A 23101-nucleotide genomic window follows, 5' to 3' on the forward strand; every position below is an offset into this window, starting at 1 on the left:
GGGCACCCCTCTCAGGGCAGCCCATGACGTTGAGACGCTCCTGGTTGAGTGACACCTCACCCTGGATGGCGGGGGGCGGCCACTGGCCCCGTAGGCGTGCGTTATGGTCTCCACAATCCAGTGGGACAGCCTCTGCTTTGTTAAAGCACGACCCCTATTAGGGCCACCATGGCAAACAAAAAGCTGCTCCGACTGGCGAATACCGGCAGTAGCAGAAATATAAGCCCTAAGGGCCCGCACCGGGCACAGCAGCTCGGACCCACCCTCCCCAGAAGGGGGGTCAAAGCGTGCTAACTGGATGGGCTGGTTAAGGTGATTGCGTGGCAGCACCTTTGGCAGGAACGCAACATTCGGCCATAGAGTGACACCCGAGCCATCAGAGTTCCACCTCAGGCATGTATCACTTACTGATAGGGCATGCAACTCCCCGACCCGCTTGGCAGAGGTTATGGCGAGTAAAAAGGCAGCCTTCATGGACAGCCACTTCAACCCCCCTTGACCCAAAGGCTCGAAGGGAGGCGATGACAAGGCTTCCAGCACCAGCGGCAGGTCCCATGCTGGAGACCTCATGGCTGTAGGGGGACGCAGCCTCAAAGCCCCTCTAAGAAAGAGGGACACTAATCTGTGGCACCCTACTGTGGCGCTGTCAACCCTATCATGTAGGGAGGAGATGGCAGCGACATAGACCCTCAAGGTAGAGTGCGACCGGCCACTATCCAGGAGGGACTGCAGAAATTCCAGCACCGTGGTCACGGCGCAATGCACTGGATCCACGGCCCTAGCCGCACACCAGTTGGAGAACAGCTTCCACCTGTTTGCGTACTGCAACCTGGTCGTCGGTGCCCTGGCACTCACAACAGTACCCCTGACAGCCGCAGTGCACTCCCTCAGCAGTGGGTCGGGCCCTGCAGTGGCCAAGCCCAGAGCTGTAGGCGAGAGGGGTCGGGATGCCAGATCTGACCCCCCAGCTGGGACAGGAGATCCCTCCTGTCGGGGAGAAGCCATGGCGAGCTGCAGCAGAGCCTGAGCAGCAGTGGATACCAGAGCCTCCCCGGCCAAAAGGGGGCCACCAGAAGGAGCCGGTGGCCCTGCAAAAGGACCCTCTGGAGTGTCGGCAGAACCAGAGGCAATGGTGGGTATGCATAAAGAGTCCTGTCCGGCCAATCGTGCGCCAGCGCGTCCTGCCCTAAAGGGCTGGACGCTTCTGCCCAGGAGAACCAGAGCGGGCAATGCGCTGACTCCTCCGAGGCAAAGAGGTCCACCTCTGCCCTGCCGAAGAGGCCCCACATTGACTCCACCACCTCGGGGTGAAGCCGCCATTCCCCCGGTGGAGGCTTCCGTCGGGAGAGGAAGTCTGCTGCCCGATTCTGGGCCCCCGGCAAATAGACTGCCCGTAGGCTGGCCAGACGGGGAGAAGCCCAAGTCCACAGGCTCTGGGATACCCGGAGACCTGGTGCCCCCCTGGTGGTTCACCTGGGAAACCGTGGCCATGTTGTCCGACCGGACCAGGACATGCCGGCCCGTCAAATGGGGCAGAAAGCTGGCTAGTGCCAGCTGCACAGCCTGGAGTTCCAGCACATTGATATGTTGTGCCACGTCCCGGCCAGACCACCGTCCCTGCGCAGTCCTGCCCTGCCACACTGCGCCCCATCCCGAGAGGCAGGCGTCGGTTGTCACCAACTCCCGGCGTGCCGGAATTGCGCCCATGGGCATGCCTGCCTCCAGATACGCTCTCTTTCTCCATGGAGCCAGAGAGACAAGACACTGCAGGGTCACCTTGACCCTCCTCTGCCTGTGCCACTTGGCATCTAGGTGCAGGCTGTTCAGCCACATTTGGAGTGGGCGCAGGGACAGTAAGCCCAGAGGCACCACAGCTGAAGCAGCTGCCAGCTTGCCCAAAAGCTGAAGGAACTGAATAAAAAGCAGGCTCCTGCCGGCTCTGAAGAGGGGAAGGAGGCGGAGGATGTCGTTCACGTCGAGGTGAAAGGTAGGCCTTCATGGCGACAGAGTCCAGGACCAACCACAAATAGGTAACCCGTTGGGAAGGGTCCAGGCAACTCTTTGATTGGTTCACCGTCAAGCCCAGCCGGGCGACGTGCGACAGCAGGCGGGACGTGTCTTGGGCCACCTGGGACCTGGAGGGCGCACAGACCAGCCAGTGGTCCAGATACGGCAGGACCTTCATGCCCTGCGTCTGCAGGGGTGCGAGGGCTGCCGCCACAACCCTGGTGAAAACCCTCGGGGAGAGGGAAAGCCCGAAGGGAAGTACCCTGAATTGGTAATGCCTGCCCCGATAGGCAAACCTCAGGAACCGCCTGTGGTGTGGCGCAACCGGCACATGAAAATAGGCGTTTCAGGTCTATGGTCGTAAACCACTCCCCCCTGGCAACTACCCTCAGGGTGTCCGCCGAGGTGAGCATGTGGAATGGTAACATTTTTAAAAACGTGTTCAGGCCCCTTAGGTCTAGAATGGGCCTGAATCCGCCGTCTTTCTTGGTTACCAGAAAGTACGCCGAGTAGAACCCCCCGGGTTGTAACTGAGGGTCCACTGGCTCGATCGCACCCTTGGCCAGAGCTGCGGCCTTCGTCGGGTCGCGGACGACTGTCATCCTGACCCGGCCGAAGGCCTGGGGCCGGCGTCGGAACTGTAATTCGTACCCCCGGGTTAAGGTGGAAACCACCCAGGGGTCTATAGTACAGGCAGCCCAGTAGCTGATCTGCTGCTGGGAAAAACAGCCGACGACCGGCCCCGTGGTCCTAGCGCCTGGCCCCCCGGCCTCTACCGGCTCTGGAGGGGTACCGGTGAGGCTCCGCGGCCCGAGGCTGCCCGGGCGATGGGCGGCGCGGGCGCGAAAGCTATCAGCGGGCTGCTGGGCGGGCCGCCGAGACCTACGTAAGCCCTCATCTCTAGCTGGGTAAGAGCGTGGCTGGTAGCGGCCCCGGGGGGCAGCCGGGGGGGCTCTAGGCCTGCCAGGAGCGGACACACTCCTGTGAAGACCCAACAGCTGCAGGTTGGTTTGCCTAGCTTGGGCGGCTCGCTCCAGCGTCTCCAGGGCAGCTGACCCGAACAGCTCGCCCGGTACCACTGGAACGGCTCTGAGGGCCTTCCTACATGCCTCTGTCAGGGGCGACTGAGCCAACCAAACCTGGCGGCGAGTCTGGACCAGGGTGGACATAACACGCCCCAATTCCCTGGACATGAGGGCAAAGGCCTGTAGGGACGCATCGCTCAGGTCCTGCGTAGACGGCTCAACTGCAGCTTGTTGCAGCGAGGTCGAGAGCGCCAGCATTAGGTGGGAGAGGGAATTGCCAATCCGCCCCATGTGCGCTGCTGCGTCATAGGCCTTCGAGAGAAGGTCGTCTGTGACCCTGCACTGGGGCCGAGGACACCTGGCATCCGGCCGCAAGGCCTGATCGGGGGTTAAAATGAGGGAGGCAATGACGGGCTCAACGGGTGGCATGCGACCCAACCCATACTGCGCTGGATCCCACATGGCAGCCAAGGCCCGAGCACTGGAAGAGGGGAGAGCCTTGGCATCCTTCCAGCAGACGTGCAGCTCCTTTAAATACTCCTCCGAAGGAGGGACAGAGAAAGGGGCTGTGGCAGGGCTGCGCCTGAAAAAGGCGCTAGGCTGAGCCAAGTCTGCCTGAGGAGCATCGAGCCCCAGGCGAGCCAGGGCCGTACGAATGACGGCCCGATGGGGTTATCCTCTGTGCTGTGCCCAGAGCTCTGAGCAGAGGAGCGGGAGGCCTCCCCAAAAGCGTTTGAGTCTTCCTCCCCCATGACCCCCTCACTAAAGAGGTTAGCCGATGCCGCCAGCGACAGGACATCGTCCGTGCCCGGCACATCCCCCAAAGAAGGGTCAGGCCGGATGTCAACCAACGCGCCACCTGCCCCAGGTTGCAGGGTCAGGAGGAGTTCCTGTATCCTCACCATATCGGACGACAAGCGATCCACCTTGGATGCTAGCTCCCTAGCCCTTTTCCTGGGGGGAGGCCCTGCTCTACCCCGACGCCAAGAACGGCCGGGCTGAGCTGGAGGAGGTGGCGTCATTAATGGAAGGTCGACGGCTGCCGGATGTTCCACCGCTGCGAGCCTAGCCAGCCTGAGTGCCAAGGGCATGGAGCCGCAGTTCATACAGGCCCTCTCGGTAAGGCCCTCCCTCAAATGCTCGAAGCCGAGGCAAGAGGGGCAGCAATCATGGCCATCGTCAGGCTCAAGGAGGGCCACACAGGCGCCACACACATGAGCCATCAGCAGAACACTGGGAGAGGGAGAACTGCCTTCACCAGTGAGCTACTACTAACTCAAGAAAAGCCAAGGAAGTGTTACCGGGAGAGGACGCGAGAGCGCAGTCTTCACCAGCAAGTGACTGAAAATAATTACACTCAAATATACAGCAGTGTTCTCGGGAGAGGACACGAGAGCGCTGCCTTCACCGGTAAGTGAGTGAAAAGAAACACACAAGTGTTACAGGGAGAGGGCGCGAGAGCACTGCCTTCACCGGTAAGTGACTGAAAAGTAAACCCCAACAGTGTTACAGGGAGAGGACGCGAGAGCGCAGTCTTCACCAGCAAGTGACTGAAAATAATTACTCAAATATACAGCAGTGTTCTCGGGAGAGGACGCGAGAGCGCTGCCTTCACCGGTAAGTGACTGAAAAGAAACAAGTGTTACAGGGAGAGGGCGCGAGAGCGCTGCCTTCACCGGTAAGTGACCGAAAGAAATACGCAACAGTGTTACAGGGAGAAGACGTGAGAACGCTGCCTTCACCGGTAAGTGAAGGCAGCGGATTATTTATTTTTTTTAAACAAAAGTGTTACCAAACAAATTTGGTAACCCAGAACACAGCCGAGCTGTTTCTGTCAGGGAGCTATCAAATAGCAGCTACAACCAGTAGTGAAAATAATCCCAGCAGTGTTGCCGGGAGAGGACGCGAGAGCGCTGCCTTCACCGGTAAGTGACTCACTGAACGATTATATATATATATATATATATATATATATATATATATATATATATATATTCCTCTAACAAAAGTGTTACTAACAAAACTTGGAAGCTCCTACTCAAAGGAAGCCTTTCAGCGCTGTACAGACAAACAGCCCCTGGAGGACGAGTTTACCCGTTGCTCCGACCCGCGAGGGTCGCGAGGCTGCACACAGTCTGGAGCGCGATTCTTTCCAACAAGCGAATACGCTATCCGCAAGCGGTACTACAACATGCGTCTTTGCGAGAAGATGAAAGGAACAGATCCTCTGTTGACACCGGGCTATATAGCCAATCCGGTGTCACGAGGGTCACATGTGACCTTGTTGGTATAGGTACTCGAACTGCGCATGCGCGAGACGGATAAATCCAGTGCTTAATGCACCGCCTCTGGCGGTCAGTAAGGATGATATAGAACAATGCCAGACTGTAAAGGGGGTACGAAATGAAACGAGGTACTGAGCATCAGCCTTTTGAAGACGAGCAAGGGCTGCTGGTAGCATATGTTATGCTGCATTAAAAAAGAAGAAAAATACAAGCACCCAGAGGAGAATTGCATCTGCCAAATCCTGACCACCAGTAAACACTTGCGAAGGACCAATGTATACTTCACTCGTTACAACATCATAAGAAAATTGTCCGCAAATAAAATCCCCTTCAGTTTAGGATAATCACCAGGGGCGGACTGGCCATCGGGAGGTTCGGGAGATTTCCCGAACGGCCGGACGATTTCAGGCCGAGCCGGCCGGCCGTAATTCTTTTAGATTTTTTTTTTCTTTTTTTTTAATTCTTTTTTTTTTTTTTTTTGTAGTAAAAGATGTAAAAAAAAATGAAAAAGTTAAGTATGCCCTGATTTGGGTCGGCCTGCTGCCGGATATTTACTTACAGCGCGAAACGGAGCTCTTGCCTGACGGTGAAACGGGGCCGATGTATTACTGTCAATTTAGAGGGGGGAGCACCCCCACAGTGTATGGGGGCAAAGCGAGCGGCCGAAGCGAGCGGCCGAACGGCCCCTCTCAACTTGGACTGCTCCGCGGTCTGTCATTTCTGATTGGCTCAGCCTGACACACTTACCCGGTACTTCTCGTTGATCTCACTGAAGTTACACAGAAATACAAAAATGTCAAAAGGAAAAAAGGTGGTGGAGAGGCAAAAGAATTGGGTGGCGCTCAGAAGTTGAGGTTGAAAAGGAAAAAAATGTTAGAGCAAGACGCAGCCAAATGTGCTAAATTACCCGACCTTTTCCGTGGAGAAGCCAAGGTTGACGGCGACGCCCCAGTCAGCGAGACCAATGGTGAGGTGGGAACAGGACACAGCAGCATAGCTATGACAGGTGCACTAGCGAGCATGTTTGGCAATATAATAATGACTTAAACTAATTATGGAAGTACCAGAGACGTCGGAGAACAATTCATAATATTGTAATGCCCACGGAAGAGGCAGTGAATGAAGTATTGATTAGAGAGCGATTTATTAGATACCACCGCTAATAAACCATTGGAACACTTCAACACCGGTAACCACATTAACGCACAACAAACCCCTGCCCGCCCCCATCTCCCAAACCCTGTGTATGTGTATGACAATTTTTTTCCACTAAAATAATTGTATCTTGCACTATTTAGATCATTTTCAGCCTTGATTTACCTTTCTAGGCACATGCAATTTCTAATATTTTTTGTACATGGACAAGATTGCTTATAAGATTGCATGTGTTTAGAATATTATGAAGATCCCAGTGATCTTCATAATATTCTAAACACATGCACATCCCAACATTGACATGCCGTTGCAATGCACATATCCACGGATAGGGACTAGTTTTTATTATTTTACACCGTGGCAAAATTCTACGCGCGCTATTCCCGCGGTCTCATAAAAGGCCTCTCCATCCCAAAGTCCCGGGCCAAATTTTTGGGCCAGTCCATCCCTGATAATCACACATGTTATGCGAGAACATATTTATGTCAGGATAGGCCTACCAGGCTCCAAGTCGTCACATATCTCAATCAGACAAAACCAACTATAACCACATTGGCATAGCAATCGCACCGTGTGTAGCTGCTACTAGCTGCAATCTATATATACAATGCATACTAACTGGAGCACCAACCAGAATCAGATCACAATCGCTTAGGACCTTGGGTAACCTTTGGCCAGGTCATCACTATTCACGAGCAAACAGAACCAGCAGCAAAGTTTACGTAAACCAATTTCTTACCTTATTTGGCCCTCCACATGCAGGCTAGATGACGTATCCATATCGATATCCAGTGTCAAACATGCTTTTTATAGGAAGCAAAAGGACCGGCTATTTTCTGAATAAAAATGTCAATTTTGGCTGTCTGTCTTGAAACTTGAAACTCCAGTGCGTTCACACCAAACGCAACGGGACGACAAGATCCCATACAAAGTGAACGTTTAGCGTATCGGCCGAATTTTTTTGATTTGTCGCGCCACACTTTCGCCGTGCACAGGCGAGCGCGTTCACGAGGATTTGTGGCGCGACAAATTTCAACTTTGACACGAATTTCGCGTGATGACAGCCAATCAGCGTTCAACAGCGTGGCCACTGAGTGACATGTGTAACGTAACAGCCAATCAGAGTTCAACCGTCAAACTCAGCGCAGTGCAGTCCGGGGTGTACTGCAGCATGGAGGAGAAAGTGATTGTTGCCGTTTGCGACTGTCGGAGCTCTATAATAATAGTATAATATAATATAATTGTATATAATATCACGGCCAAAAGCTCTGTGTGCCTCCGGATGGCCGTAGCGCGGGGAGCTCATAGGGATTGGGCTTCTCGGGAGTCGGGGTTTGTTTACTGCCGTTGCTATGGGTTCCGGTCTTGTGTGTTCCAACGGTTTATTAGGTAGGCCTATCTAATAAATGATGTCTTCGAGCGCACCTATCGCATGATTTTAGACTCTACGATTTCGGTTGAGTATGTGGGGATTTTTCAGTCGCAATTGGTTTGCACATTTTTAAAACTGGTGGGGACAAAATTCGTATTTCAAATGGTGGGGGGGACATGTCCCCCCCGTCCCCCCCGTAATCGACACCTATGAACACGCCTATCGTGTGCATATGACAAAAAGGGATTTGATGAAGAAAGAAGTGAAGTATCTTTTGGATAATGGTTTAGCCAAGCTCAGTTGGGGACAGACTTGCGTGACGGTGCTCCACTCACCAGTTAAGTCATCTGTAACACTCATGGATTTCGCTGTATGTGGAACACACATCTGCATTAAAACCTCACCCTCTAGAAAGTATGGGTTTTCCAGCTCTTCTTCTGTAGTCACGGATGAGAAGCATCTAGCAAGAGAGTTGTCAGATTTTGAGCCAAGACAAGCGCCTTACGAGTCAGCGGGAGCTTCAAAGCCGCCATCATGGAGGTATCCTCTTTTCGAGTGGCCTTTTCCACCACTGGAGCCTCCTTAGGATTGACTGTGTCCTCTTCATCCCCGGCAAGAATAGATGCCAACATTGTATCACCCAGGTCCAGTTCCTCTTGCATTCGGCGAGATTGAGCTCTGGTCAGCACACTAGAGGAGAAAACATTCGGGCAGATCTCAACCAGTTCATCCACCTTGGACTCAGGAACATCTATCACTTCAGGCACAGGCCTTACTTTCCCCCCAGCAATGTCATTTCCCATAATGAAATCTATACCTTTGATGGGGAATGAGGGCCGTGCAGCATGCTGGCCCGGCAGGAGGAATCTTTACTCAAGGGTAGGACGTCTGACAAGAGCAATGACCGTGATCCACCAGTATCTCTCAGAATCCTCACCGGCCGCTCATCTGCCAGCTTTCCTGTTAAAGAGACAATGCCATCAAATATGAAGGGTTCAATGCATGGGTCAGGTTCCTCTTTTTGAGAGACTTCCAGACCCCGAGGCTGGACAGATTTAATCAACCCCATCCCTTTTGGTTTCCTTTCCTCAGACCTGTTTTGCTCTGGATCCAGAAATACCATGACCAGACTCGTGACAATATAAACATTCCCACTCAGCCTTTGGCACTGAGGACTATGGTCTTGGAGCCTGTGCAGTGGAGAATGTGTTCCTAGACATACCAGGTGAATAGTCATTTTGCTTGAAGGAATCTTGGGCTGATGAGAACTCACGCCTGACGATGAAGTTACTATTATGGGTTATTGCAAACTCGTCAGCTACTAATGCTGCATCCTGCAGCGTGGACACCTTCTGTTAATTAAGGTGCATGGAGATTCCGTAAGTCAAACAATTTTTGAACTCTTCCAACAGAACTAATTCACGAAGAGTTACAAAGTCTGAAACTTTCGTTAAAGCACACAATCTATCAAAGAGACTAGTTTTTTCTCCAGCGAACTCAACAAAGGTCTGATTCGTGGTTTTCCTGTGGCTTCGAAAACGTTGCCTATACGCCTCAGGCACGAGTTCGTAGGCACGTAGGATAGCTTTTTTTTACAACATCATACTGCAAGCTATCCTCTAAAGATAAAGTTGAGCAAACCTTTTGAGCTTTGCCGACAAGCTTACATTGACGCAGCAAAGGCCAGAATTCTTTAGTCCAGTGTAACGCAGAAGCAATACGCTCAAACACATTGAGGTAAGTATCAACTTCTGACTCTCTGAATGAAGTTACCACTAGTGTTGCTTTCGTCAACGAAAATTATGACTAAATATCGTCGTCAACGACCCTTTATCACGTGAGGAAAACGAGACGAGACACAACATAGATGCTGTTCATGTGACAATAACTATAATTAAATGCATAATGCAATATTGTTGACGAATAAAAACAAGACTAAATGTGTTTTACAAAATAATACTCTGTCTCTTCATTTTCGTTGACCAAAACTAGTCGAGAAAAATTGTTTATTTTATTTATTTCTGGGGCTGTATCAGGTTACGTTACTTCCTGAATCCCCGCTCGTCGTGGCATTATTTAGATTCACAAGACGCATCTGTGGTGGTAGCGTTAATGAAAACGTAAGGCCCTGTCCACACTAATCCGGGTAAATATAAAAATGTACAACTTGTAACTGAAGATACATAGTACATTGCACAGAGAAATCATCATTTCCATTTCCCCTGCCATTTTTTTTTTTACTAAAATTAATAAAAACTAAAATGACAGCTTGAGACAAAGACTAGACTAAAACTAAAATTAAAACAGGCCGCCAAAAACAACATTAGTTACCACCTTAATGTTTTTATTCACATCGAATGAACCTGGTGCTACAGCGGATAAGCGTTCACTATGGACTTTGGAAAATGGTGAATCAGCGGCTAGTGGGGCAGAAACAGTCTGCTGTGAAGTTAAGCTAGTGAACTCCAGCTACTGCAGTTTAACCTTCTCTTTCTCTACTTCCCACGTTATCTCTAGCTCCCTAAGTCGAAGAGCTTTCTCAGTTTCAGCATTAAGCTCTAATCCACGAAGCTCATATTCTGCATGACGAGCCTGCAGTTTATCCTCAGTCTCCAGCGAAGAGTACCTTTAAAGCTCTGGGAGTGAGAGGAGGGGTATTAGATATAGCAGTGCCTGCTCTTTTATGTCTGCTTACAACCTTTTGTGGACTCCCATCGACCCCCACTTTTCCCTCACTTCCAGCAGATTCGAGGGGAGCTGAGGGGATAAAACAGCTGAGGGGAGCAATCCCTCCTCCACCAATGTGGTTGCTACCAAAGATTTAAAATCTTTCTTAAGCATTTGCTTGCTTGCATTCAATTCAAAGTGGGTCACTACACACAACAAATCATCCTTTCTTAAAGCGTCTAGTTCCTCCCAAGTAGGACTGCTCACAAAGGTATTTACCTCAAAAACTCGTTGCCATTTCTTTTTTTAGTAAATTGACTCCAAAAACAAAAATGGATCTGGTACTGGGAAAGTTTGTAATATCCCGGACGAGCCCCCAATTATTTTACGGCTAGGGGTAAGGGGAGTAACAAAGACCAGGGCCCCGTTTCCCGAAAGCATCGTTAGCCTAAGTGGATCTTGAAGTGCGTACGATCATCGTACAGTTTTCAGACCGTTTCCCGAAAGCATCGTTGGTAACGAACGTCGTGAAAACGCTCATAGCCAACGAGTGCTCCAGGGTACTCGTAGTACGCTAAGAGCATCGTTAGCCTACTATAGAGTGAACTCATTATTGCATGAGGGAGTCTTCATTCATAAAAAATGAAAACATTCGGGAGTATGTGGCAACATGTAGTTTGTTGTCATGGTGACTGTCAGCTGTGCGGCAGTCCCAGCCAATCACGGTGGGAGACTATGTATAAAGGCGGGGCGTAGAGCACCTTTCGGTCTCTTGTTTGCCGGAGGCTGGGTCACGTTGCGTCTGGGCGTCCATTTCCGCTTCCGTGCGGTTTCAGGCTTTTGCTTGCCAGCTGGGTCACGTAGCTCCTGTGCTTCCATTTCCGCTTCCGTGCGGTGACAGGCTCTTGCTTGCGGAGGCTGGGTCACGTAGCTCCTGTGCATCCATTTCCGCTTCTGTGCAGTGACAGGGCTCACTTGGATGTTGCTGCTGGCTGCGCGCTGCTCATCAATACATAGCCGATGCCGCCTACTGAACTGTCGCTTTCGTATAGCGTTGCGCTCCCTGCTCCATGCCCTGTTGGCCGGGACTGCCCGACTGGGTGGCCGACAGTAGCGATGCAGCGGCGGCTAATCCACCTATAGAAACCACTGCTGGTTTGCTTCCACGTGATTACTGCCTTGCCAGGGCCGACTCGGACCCGATCGCTTTGCCGTTCATTCGGCTAGCGATAGTTTGTTCCTTTTCCTGTTGTGTCGCTGTCTCTTTTCTTTTAGTTTGTGCAACTACATCTTAAAGTGTGTATGTTATGTTATGTAAGAGTTGTTTTGCTGATTTCTCCTTGTGTTTACTTATTATAGATTTTGTTTATTTAATTGATTTCTCTTATTAGTTATTATTATTTTGTTTCCATTATGTTTTCTAACTGGTTGCTCTGCGATCCCCCTCAATTCAGGTGCTGAGCCTACGGTGGTGGACTGGTGTCCTGGTCACGGTGTCCCTTTTTGTATTGTTTGCATTTGGTTTATTTTTCATTTGTTTTACGTGTGGTGTTCCTGGGACCCCCTTTCCTTTGGATGCAGGTGTTCACAGTAGGTCTCAGCACTGATAGGTTCTCCCCATTTTCCCCCGCAGTGAGTAATCCCCTAGTCTTAAGAACAGACATTTTGTATAAATAAAATAATTTTTGTATGATCGAACTGCCGTCTCTGCCTCATCGCATAACGGACCTCAGTGCCTTTCCTTCATTTGGGCTAGTCCACTTAAAATAAATCTCTGGGTGAGATTCCCAGGGTGGCGTTGTCTGGCAATAATTAATGCTACCGATACTGCCTTAAGAAAAGGGCATCACTCCATAGCTCGTGCTGCCACATATGCAATAATACAAATGATTCTAAAGAGGTCAGAGGCTCCGTGCACAGCCCCGCCTTCCCCAGTGAACCAAGAAACCCCACGCCGTGACGAACGGGGGATTTAACCCCCTCGGTTTAACACAGGAAACTTGAGATAAGAAGGTGAAATCGCCGGGCGTGCCAAGCTGCGACCGAACCGGCTCGGCAGTGTAGAAAGACCTATAGCCAGGGTTCGAGTTAGGTGGGAGCCAGTGGGAGCTGAGCTCCCATAGAGAGAGGTCTGGCTCCCATGAAAGCAGTAAACTCAAATATCTGTGGGGGTCTCGGAAAATACAGCAGCATATTATTGTAATTACCAATAAAGCTATTTTCCCTTCCACATGCAGAGTTATTGACGTTAAGTGGGATAATAGGACGCCGGTCATTATCGGGAAAATAAGCCCAGACAGGGTGAACCGGATACCGGCTCGAAACGGAGGTGCTTCGATAATTTATTATTTATTTTCAATAATGAGCGGCTACTTGCCAAACGAAAAAACAAGTAGTTTTTTTTTACAATTTATTTGTTACCAACTTACCATACGTAGTGTTGATCAGCAGAGAAATAGTTAGCCAAAGACGTTGACGTCGCTTAGCAACCGAAGAAGCTGGCGTTGTTGTGAAGGGCCCATGCAAGTGAACGGAGCGTTCCACGGCATTGAGAAGAGCCGTGTCATAATAGCCCATATTTACGTCCTATACCCCCCCCCTGTCAAAATTCAGCGCAAGGCCGGTACGGTCTCCCCCCACCGTCAACAACTTTAAGAGACACCCACAGAGATGGAATCATAACTCGAACCCTGCCTATAGCCAACTTCATCCTGCCCAACAATATGGGCAGGATCCAAGCTCTCCTAATCGGGTCAGCAATAGCCGCGTTTGAATGATAATGTATGAATGGAACGTTGCATTTTTAATGTCTACAAATATTCTATACTAGAGAGCCAATCAATGCAACCTTATGCGGAATCAGATAAAGTCGGCTCTTTTGCTGCGCAAAATATATGTTTAAAAAAATCAGCACATTAAGATAAATGTAGTTGTCACACAAGCTATTTTGGATTTTTGTAACATGGAATTATTTCAGGGGGGGAAATGCCATGAATAAATGTATGCAGAGTGCGTTCAGGATTAGGACTGATATATATGTCGGCCTAGGCTTAATCAATTGTGTTTTAATATCTTTAGCATTCATATTATTGCAATCTATTCTTTTCGTAGGCTACTCTGCGGTTGGCCTTGATGGGGAGATATTTTAACCCTTTTTAACCCATTTTCCTGCGACTCCCCCTGCGTCATAGCCCGTTTCAGCACCATGTCAGTGGACAGGTACAATCCTACGATCATCGTGAGTGCAGCGAATGCGCATTCACGTTAAGAGTTTCGGGAAACGCTCCAAAGAAATGAACGATGGTTCGAAAGATCCATCGGGAGAATGATCGTACGAGCGAAGATCCATCGTTATCGGGAAACGGGGCCCAGACCCATAGAAGAAAGTAGGGGACAGTTGGTTCAGTAACGGTATTTATTGCCAGCTCGAGCACCTCTCATCAGGGAGACCCATGGCCAACAAAAACAAACAAAAGGTATCCCTGGTTAGAAACAAAAGATGGATCGTTCTAAAAGGTAAATAAAAACACATGCGCTCGTCCTTACTAGCCACAAGCAAAATAGGAGAAAAAAAAGGAACAAACAAAATGCCAGCCTCCCCTACACGGCTCCATGGCTCAACACAAAATAAGGGATAACAAAACAGAACTTCTAGGCAGTTCACGGCAGCGATACAAACGGGCAGTAGTCGACAGCAGGCCACAGCAGACAACGATCACCGTGGAGCAGAGAGCCGGTCATGGAGTCGAGAGCAGAGAGAGAGGCAACTGCCATGCAGCTCCTTTATACACATACAGCCCCCCTTGATTAGGTCTCCAGGTGTTCCTCGTTCAGGTGAAGCCGAAACTCTGGAGTAACCCTGCGTTCACACCAAAAGATGCATTTGCTGCCCGAACGCGTTGACGCCGAGTTTTTGCGGCGCGGCAAATCAAGTTTTGCGGCGCAGCAAAAGTTTTGCGGCGCAGCAAAGGTTTTGACGCGCTGCAAACGTTTTGCTGCGCCGCAGTTTTGCAGCGCGGGAAGTTTCGCGGTGCTTCTGAATTCATTCACAACCGACATTACGAGCATTGCATGTCTTTACCTGTTGTGGAAGAGGGAGAGACGTCGGAATGCCCGTCGTTTATTGGTTCATGAGACCATTCGGAGCCTGGAAGGCTGGTGCTGCCCTGCACCCAACTGGGTTTTGTTTGGGGTTGTTATGCTAGCCCTTTAGCATACTTATACATACACATACTACTATAGTTTAGTTTAACTGTAAACACAACTACACTACAGAATGCTGATTTGTGGGTTTTTTCGAGTTACTAAATAAATGTAACGGTAATGAACTCTAGGTCACTCCAAGGGAGTAACACTGATTGGCTGTTACGGCATGTCACTCAGTGGCAACGCCTCCGTGGCAACGCTGTTGAACGCTGATTGGCTGTCATTACGCGTTTGCTGCCGAAAAGTTGAAATATTTCAACTCGAGCAGCATTTGACGCGCCGCAAAATACGTGAACACGCCCGCCGGCCGTGCCCGGCAGCGGGCACGGGCATGCCGCGCTGCAAATCAGATTTTGACGCGCCGCAAATCAAATTTTGCTGCCGGTTTTCTCGGCAGCAAATGCTGCGGCAGCAAAGCAGCAACGCGTCTCTACATTCACTTTGAATGGGATCGTGCCGCGCGTCAACTTTTTGCATCTTTTGGTGTGAACGCAGGGTTAGAGGCAGCATACACAAGGCTCACGACTCCGTCGAAGCGTCTGCGTGGTCACGGAGTTGGATACACAGAGTACTATAACGGAACCATATAAATTCTAATTGACCAGATATTTAAAGGAACACATGCTACCCATTTGCATTAGGCTTTGCATTGTTAAAAACCCAGTCATACTTTTGAATAGTCATGCAACACTCTAATTTTTCCCTAAGACGGGGGAAATCCGCATTTACCGCTTACACTTCCTTCTGTCAATGACGCAAAAATCTTCGTCTTGTGTGTTTGCCCGAAGGAAATACAAGAGGAGGGATTCCTATTGAGACTACAAGCACTAGTGCCACCCTTTCCAACCCGCCGATAGGGGGTGGGACCTAATGCGCTAGCAAACCTAGCACAGATCAATGCCAGTGCGTTAGACGCAGAGGGACACAATATGGAGGATTGGGATTTTGAAGAAGTTATGGTAGAAACGGATGTTCGTGGCTACCTTTAGGAGGCACAATATAGCGACGAGCAGCTGAGGGCTTAGAGGAACAGGAGGTGGCTGAAGCTGCCGCCGCTACAGCCGAGGCAGACAACCTGCCTGTCGCAGACGAAGAGCCCGCAATGGCTCGAGCTGGGGCGGATTGGTGCTGCCTGTGCTCTCACTGGCCCTCATTTATCAAACGAGCGTACGACAGAAAACGTGCGTAAAATGGATCTACGCTCATTTCAACGTTGAGCTTGGCATTTATCAATTTGAACGTGAGCGCAGGCTGCGATGAAATCTCACGTCAGGTCTGAGCTCGTGTTTTTTTGGCGCAACACACGGGTATTTCACTGATGAATAGTGCAGCACAAGTAGCCCATGTTGCACATCTGTATTAATTACTAAATAAATTGGAATTACCCCAGCCGTTCAAACAATTACAATCAAGTCAGCCCTAATTAAAAACAGTATTGCTATGAAAATAATTAGAATGTGACAGGTGAAATGTTTATTCAGTTGTCTATATAAACAGGAGCTTTGCCAAATCGGTGGTCGAGTCGCAGCGATGGCAGATCTGGCTCTGTTAGAGGACCTCAACGCACGTCTAAGACGAGAGAGAGTTTTTCGAGACCGCGCCGATTTTTTTATGGAGAGCGATGAATGGCTCTTGAGTCGTTTTCGTCTCCCAAGGCATCTCCTGATGGAGCTATGCAATGATTTGGAGCCACAGTTAAGGCGAGAAACTAGGCGATTAAACGCAATACCTGTGCCAGTGCAGGTGTGCTCTACCTTGGGGTTTTGGCCACCGGGACCTTTCAGCGGGAGATCGGGGACAGGTCTGGTATTTCCCAGCCAACTATTAGCCGAACCATGCCAGCAGTTTTGGCAGCTATACTGTCCCTCTCTGAACGTTATATTAAATTCCCATACACTAACGATCAGCAAACTGGAATCAAACGGGATTTTTATGCTATTGCTAGGTTTCCAAATGTGATTGGTGCGGTTGATTGTACCCATGTGCGTATGAAGCCACCATCTATTAATGATTACGCGTACATCAACCGCAAAAGCTACCATTCGGTTAATGTTCAGATTATTTGCGATGCCAGAATGTCAATCCTGAACATGGTAGCCCGATGGCCTGGGGGCACGCACGATTCTTTTATTTTCCAAAATAGCAACGTTGGGCATCGTCTACATCAGGGCGCACTACATGGTCAGAGTCATCTCGGTGAGTTACGCTGCAGTCGCACTGCACCGGCCTCCTCCCGTTTCTTGCTTGGCCGGCTTCACAGCCGCAACACGTTTTTTGGTGATGAGCTTCATGTCGGACCATTTTTTCTTCACCTTATTCGGAATTAAACAACTTTAACGGAATGCAAACAATAGCATATGTGAAATGTTTTAAGCTGGATAACAGAAGTTGTACATTTAATTTATTATTTAATTTATTTAATTAACAAACCTCTTCCGTAGCCCGACGAACATTGGAAACAATATTCACTGCAACAGTTATTTCCTTCCATATAGCATTCTTTTGCTGGCCTTTATTGCCAGCTTTTAGGCTGCCAAATAAAACCAGACGGTTCGCATCCACCAGTGACCCAAGCGTCTCCATTTGGGTCTCGGAAAAATTCCTCTATTTTACCGTTGGACGTTTCTCCATGTCGTAAAAGTTGGGGGCGAGACTTCTGAAGACGTGCTTTTATATGGGCGTGTCACGTTCATTACGATCGATCTCAGCCGCCGTATTTATCAACGTAAGATCCTTCGTACGCTGGGATTGGTGTGATACGAAGGTTTCGTAAATCTCACGTGGGTCCTATCGTAAGATGAATCATGCGTTCAGATTTGCGCTCATTTCTACGTTCGTTTGATAAATGAGGGCCACTGTGCGCCAATGGACACAGAACAAGAGTCTGTCTGCTGCCGAGAATTCCAGCAGTGCCAATTTCTTCTGGACGAAATCACGGAATCTGAGGATGACACGGACGTGTGTGTTGTCGATCACCCGAGTTTCACACCCCAGGCTTAACGCCTCATCTGAACAGTTGGGTATTGGATACATATTTCCGGATCCAGAAAGTGTACTGGAAACGCCAGCAAAAGCCCGCCGGGAGAAACAGACGTCTGAGCATAGAGTAAGTGCTTGTTTTTTTACTAACACATTGGCTAAAATAGTTTTGAGTCCCGGGGTACGTGACAATGTAGCCATCCGAAAGTAGCCGATCTTATTGAATCATAGGCTACGTTACGTTAGCTTGAAGTCAGTGTAATGCTGTATAGGCTACTCAAGGCATAATTTATCTTGCTTTGCTGATGTTGTTCTCTTTCCTTCTTATGGCCCGGTCAGACTACACGATTTCAGCCCGATTTTGCCCCGATTCTTTCGTCGCAGACGAATTTGCGAATCGTACACGATTTTGAGGAGTCGGCGACGAGATGAGGTCTTGTAATGTGACATGCTTGCGAACTGCGATGCTTTCGTCTGCGACGTTCGAAAACCCCACGACGAAAAGTTTGGCATGTCAGAATTTTTTGGGGAATCACATGACGTATACATTGTTGACATGAGGGAACCACGCCCCCAGTTGCGTGAGGGAAGCCTGCGAACAGCTGGAGCTCACGCGCAGTGTTTACCAACTGCCTTCACTGCCAACCCGGTATCACGCGATTGCGTGCTCCTGCGCACGAACGTTAATCTATTGAAGCGTGTTCCCGAGCACGATAGTCTGACTTTTTGCGTGTTACACAAAACGAAATGTAAACCAATGCATTCTGAATGGGAGTGTTCTAAGACAATTAACGTGCTCCACAAAACGGTACGAGAAGAGAGAAAGAGAGAGCGGGAGGGACAGAGAGAGAGAGAGAGCGAGAGAGAGGCTTCAGAAAGGGTGTGCGCAGATAGTACAGTGCACCCTAGTTATGTTTATGCCAAAACCTATATATATAATTAGGCTGTGGAAATTGCAATAAGTTAAGAACACAACTTCGCACGTTGAGCACACAGCCGTGTGACTCGTTTATTTTGTAAAAAAGAAAACCGGAAATCAAAGCGTGCTGAAGGTAAACAAATCCAGCATGGTCTGTGACGTCATGCGACGCACGTAATCCTTAAAGGGACCGCGATCCCTGAACCACCAAGAACGTAAATTACATGCAGTAAACAACAACAAAATTTAAAGAACAACACATAACGAAATACTGTAGGTGAATTATGTTACGGTCACTACAAGGCTATAATTATATTATTTAGCGTGTAATGAGACAATCTATAGGGGGGGGACACGTTAGTTGAAGGGGGGGGCACGCTCGACAACGAGAGTTGGTTTTTATTGAACGCTCGACAACAAGAGTTGGTTTTTATTGAACGAGACTTCAACACGGAACAGCTGCACGAAATGATGGTCACGTCACTCTCGGTGACGGTGTCGACAATAATGAACACACAAACAATGTTAATAGAACAACACACAACCACATAACATCCCGAACCCATTAACCCCACTTAATCCTAACAACAAAACAAGTTAACAAAAGCCCCATTTGTCAACTGAGAACCCCAATTCCCAGAATCCCCCGCGGCTCCGGAACACGGCGTAGCTTATATTAATCTTATATCTGAATGGGAAATGCAATATTTTAGGACAGATACACCATTAAACGCGTTTCTAATGACATTTCTAGCGAGAAATGTACATTTTCCTTACATAATCTTCAGTCAGTGAATGTGTATGATCTTTAATCTTTTTATCTGAATGGGAAATGCAATATTTTAGGACAGATACACCATTAAACGCGTTTCTAATGACTTTTCTAGCGAGAAATGTACATTTTCCTTACATAATCTTCAGTCAGTGAATGTGTATGATCTTTATTAATCTATTATCTGAATGGGAAATGCAATATTTTAGGACCGATTCACCGTTAAACGTGTTTCTAATAACATTTCTAGCGAGAAATATACTTTTACTTGCATAATCTTCAGTCAGTGATTGTGTCTGATCTTTAGTTTTATAGTTATTAGGATTTGATCGGCTCGCTCGCATGTTTCAACGACGTCAGGTTGCTTTCGCTGAACTAGCAGCTCACGTGCTTCCTGCGTTTGTGTTATTAAACTGTTACTTTATGTAACTTGTAATGATATCATCTTGTTAGAAACACGTATATCTGAGAGCCAACCCAGTCGCCAAAAGCATACGTTGACAGTGTACTTTTCGTGAACACTGGATAACGTCGCATTTCAACATAAAATAGCGTGTTATACACACACACACACACGCACAGACACACACACACAAGCACACACACGCACACACAGACACAGACACAGACACACACACACACACACGCACACGGTGCATTTCGCTGCTAAAACAACAACAAAAAAATATTCCCTCAAATATTATACTTTCAAAACGTTGGCCAAAATGGCCAATAATATCATTTTTTATTTGGGATGCTTCTAGGACATTTTGGGTGGATTTTGAACGGTATGTGAAGGACCGTTTTTTGAAGGACCTGGCAACCCTGCGCTGTTGCCCGAGATCTGGATCCACCCCGGCGTGGTGCCGTCTCCTTTTGACCTTTTGACCCCAGACTTCTGGGGGAATAGCTGAATCAATTCATTAGTCAATCAGAAGCATGTAAATATCTTCCCGGTGGCGTAAGAGGACGAACAAGGTGTCCTTCAACATCTACGCTTCCAGGAGATTGCAACGGTGCCACACATGAGCATATTCGAACATGTTTAATGGTAGTAATTAGCTGTCGAAATTGGAGGCCTTAATCAATACTGAGCAGCTATTGATTTGCTTCCCGATAAAGATTTGTCACAAATGACATGTTATTTAGCATCTACACGTTGAGCTGAGTCCAATGACACCAAGAACGACACTCTAGCTAATGGTAACATGTATTTTACATGGTACCTAGGTCTAGGACATGATCTCGGTGTAGCAAGAGGCCGAGCTTGATCTCATTGGACTCAGCTTAACGTGTAGATGCTAATTAACATGTAATTTGTCAAAAATCTCCATCGGGAAGCAAATCTATAGCTGGTCATTATGATAAAGGCCTCCAAAATCGACAGCTAATTACTACCCGAAACATATTCAAATATGATCATGTGTGGCACTGTTGCAATCGTCTCGAAACGTAGATGTCAAAGGACACCTTGTTTGCTCTGTTGCACCACCGGGAAGATATTTTCATACTTCTAATGGATTGATTCATATTTTAAGGTTCTCGGAGTGAGACTTTAAGTGGCTGCAGCAGAAGTGTTGAGATGAAAGATGATATCAAGAGATTTATAGAATATTCCCATTCACATTATGATTCTTCGTCGTAACATCCGACCAAACATCCTTTACATTCACAGAGCGAAGATTATGAAAGTCCAGGCTCAGCAAGTGCTCCATCTCGTTGCACCTGCACCCAGTGGCTCGCTTGCAAGATTTTGGCCTGAAGTTCTTCCCAGACCTACACCCTAGCCATCCAACATGCATATCTGAGAATCAGGCCTCTCTTTAATAATGACAAAAAATTATGAGAGAAACACACATTAACTTTTGTTATCTCATAAGCGGCGTGGTGCCGGCTCCTTTGACCTTTTGACCCCCGACTTCAAAAACGTGGCCACAGGCCAGCTGTGTCTACACACCTTTAGCCACAAATGTACACCTCCATCCCACAAAAAATGGGGACTAGAAACTAACCTCTGTCTTATGTACATTTACTGTACTGTTGGAGGTCACGCCCCTTTGCCGACCTTTTCGAGATAGCTAGGGATGCTAAAATGTTTACACACATTTCCCGGGGCCCGTGTACGACATATCCGAGATTTGGAGTTCTAGCCCTTAGAGAAAAAAAGTTTTCCCAAATGGAGTGTAATTTGGACAAAGCCCTCAGAAGTGTAGCCTGCAAGATAATGGTTCAGAATGTGGTGGAAAAACAGTTTTTGAGATAGGAAGGTCTACCGCCCTGACATTTTAATACCTTATTCTAGGGCCTAACTGGGACCTCCGCACCGAAACTTGGCCCGGTCGGACCCCGAGGGCAGGAAGGGGGGGCCTGCCCTCGGGGTCTGACCGGGCCAAGTCTCGGGCAGGAAGGGCCCCCCTTCCTAAAAGTTACATAAAGTAACAGTTTAATAAACAAACGCAGGAAGCACGTGAGCTGCTAGTTTAGCGAAAGCAGCCTGACGTCGTTGAAACATGCGAGCGAGCCGATCAAATCCTAATAACTAAAGATCAGACACAATCACTAACTGAAGATTATGCAAGTAAAAAGTATATTTCTCGCTAGAAATGTTATTAGAAACACGTTTAACGGTGAATCGGTCCTAAAATATTGCATTTCCCATTCAGATAATAAAGATTAATAAAGATCATACACATTCACTGACTGAAGATTATGTAAGGAAAATGTACATTTCTCGCTAGAAAAGTCATTAGAAACGCGTTTAATGGTGTATCTGTCCTAAAATATTGCATTTCCCATTCAGATAATAAAGATTAATAAAGATCATACACATTCACTGACTGAAGATTATGTAAGGAAAATGTACATTTCTCGCTAGAAATGTCATTAGAAACGCGTTTAATGGTGTATCTGTCCTAAAATATTGCATTTCCCATTCAGATAATAAAGATTAATGTAAGCTACGCCGTGTTCCGGAGCCGCGGGGGATTCTGGGAATTGGGGTTCTCAGTTGACAAATGGGGCTTTGTTAACTTGTTTTGTTGTTAGGATTAAGTGGGGTTAATGGGTTCGGGATGTTATGTGTGTGTGTTCTATTAACATTGTTCGTGTGTTCATTATTGTCGACACCGTCACCGAGTGTGACGTGACACATCGTTTCGTGCAGGTTCCGTGTTGAAGTCTCGTTCAATAAAAACCAACTCTCGTTGTCGAGCGTGCCCCCCCCTACAAAGTGTCTCCCCCCCCTCAAAAACGTGTCGTCCGTCCCCCCCCCCCCCTTCAACTAACGTGTCCCCCCTATAGATGTCTCATTACACGCTAAATAATATAATTATAGCCTTGTAGTGACCGTAACATAATTCACCTACAGTATTTCGTTTGTGTTGTTCTTTCAATTTGTTGTTGTTTACTGCATGTCATTTACGTTCTGGTGGTTCAGGGATCGCGGTCCCTTTAAGGATAACGTGCGTCTCATGACGTCACAGACCATGCTGGATTGTGTTACCTTCAGCACGCTTTGATTTCCGGTTTCTTTTTTACAAAATAAACGAGTCCACGGCTGTGTGCTCAACGTGCGAAGTTGTGTTCTTAACTTATTGCAATTCCACAGCCTAATTATTATATATAGGTTTTGGCATAAACATAACTAGGGTGCACTGTACTATCTGCGCACACCCTTCTGAAGCCTCTCTCTCGCTCTCTCTCTCTTTCTGTCCC

At 48.2% G+C, this 23101-nt stretch overlaps 1 pseudogene; it reads right to left on the reverse strand.

The window, feature by feature from the left end:
• Positions 1–824: 824 nt before the first annotated feature.
• LOC130392763 (uncharacterized) overlaps positions 825–23101 on the reverse strand; it is a 24414-nt pseudogene continuing 2137 nt past the window's right edge.

The sequence above is a fragment of the Gadus chalcogrammus genome, chromosome 12 (genome assembly GCF_026213295.1).
Source record: "Gadus chalcogrammus isolate NIFS_2021 chromosome 12, NIFS_Gcha_1.0, whole genome shotgun sequence".
Taxonomy (NCBI): Eukaryota; Metazoa; Chordata; class Actinopteri; order Gadiformes; family Gadidae; genus Gadus; species Gadus chalcogrammus.